Raw genomic sequence first — 1,705 nt, forward strand, 5'->3', positions numbered from 1 at the left:
TTTAGGCAAACAGTTTTGGCGACTTGTAACACAGCCTACTTCCTTATTCTCCAAAATCCTAAGAGGTAAATACTTTAGCAATGGTAATGCTATAACGGCAGAAATTGGAGTCTTACCTTCTTGGGGATGGTCTTAATTGGACTGTGGGTACTGGTGAGAATATCCGAACCTTTGAGGATCCTTGGCTGCTTCCTCCGTATCCTGATTTCTGACATGCCAATTAGACAGGCTGTTTCTGAGTTGGTTCTAAGAGTTAAAGATCTAATTACTGAAGATAGGAATTGGAATTAGAATCTCATTCAAGAATTATTTCTCCAAGATGTTGCAACAAGATTTTGTCAGTTAAAATTCAGCAGAGTAGGGATAAATAAATCTTATTCAAGAATTATTTCCCCAAGACGTTGCAAACAGGATTTTGTCAGTTAAAATTCAACAGAGTAGGGACAAATTGCAATGGGATTTGAACAAATCCAAACAATATGATACAGCTTCAGGTTACAAAATTGGCTATTTATTTTACCATCCGCCTCTGGAGCTTTGCCCTAATTATATGCAACAGAAAAAGCCATGGATTGATCTATGGAAGTTGAACTTGCCTCACAAAATTAAGCTATTTATCTGGAAAGCTCTCCATGGCCGGCTCCCGGTGCTTACTCAGATTCATCACCGCATCCCATCTATATCGCCAATATGCCCCTACTGTCATGAAGCAACGGAAACAGTCACTCATTGTTTGATCGATTGCTCTAGAATTAAAGAAGTATGGTCTCAAAGCTATCTTCGTGACTGTTTTCCCCCCTCAGAGTCCTAATGACTTTTGGACATAGTGGACTGCATCAATAGATATGCTTAACCCATTGAAGAATACTGACTGTTAGAGATGCTTAACCTGTTGAAGAATGATGACTGTAATCCTCAATTGCTTGCCATCATTTGCTGGAACTGCTGGAAAGCTCGCAACTAGTTGATTTTTGAAGGTTCTACTTCAATGCCGTCTGCCATTCTAGCAAGCTCTGTCAAGTTGCTCCGTGAAATCCAAAGAACTCCCAGTTTAGGTCGTCATCTCCATGAGGCAAGCTCTTAGTTGCATTCAATTTGATTTATCATTCTTTCTTCTTTAAGATTTTTTTCGTTTTTTGACCTTGCACCGTTGGATGAATACCTTTAGTGTAGTGTTTTTGGGAAATCCCCACCTTTCATTATGCTGTCCTGCTTTTGGACATCTTTGTATTTCATTTTTCAATAATTAATGAAATATAACCTACTATCTTTGGAAAAAAAAAAGGGTGTGGGGCAAGTGCTCCCACTATAATTTGAAATTTTTTTAAGTAATACATGATAATAATATTTATTTGTCCCTGTTAAATTATTAATTTTGACTCCACAATAATATTTTACTCAACTTTTAAAACTTAGTATTCAATTTGAGAATTTCATATTAGATGTGTTATAATAATCAATTCTCAAATTTAAATGAAATTAGCATTTTTTAAAAAAAATCGACTTAAAATAATATTATTTATTCTTTGATATTTCTTTTTTTGAAGTTAGTTTTATTTTTTTCCTGTGACAACTGCATTAACTAAAAGAATTTTTCAAACTATGAATATTATTAAGACCTAATTGTATGGAATGTGAATTTTTAAATGATCATTTAATGATATATGTAGAAAAAAAGATATTTTAATTATATTATTTTAAAAAA

This window comes from Arachis duranensis, chromosome 2 (assembly GCF_000817695.3).
Source record: "Arachis duranensis cultivar V14167 chromosome 2, aradu.V14167.gnm2.J7QH, whole genome shotgun sequence".
In the NCBI taxonomy this organism is placed as follows: Eukaryota; Viridiplantae; Streptophyta; class Magnoliopsida; order Fabales; family Fabaceae; genus Arachis; species Arachis duranensis.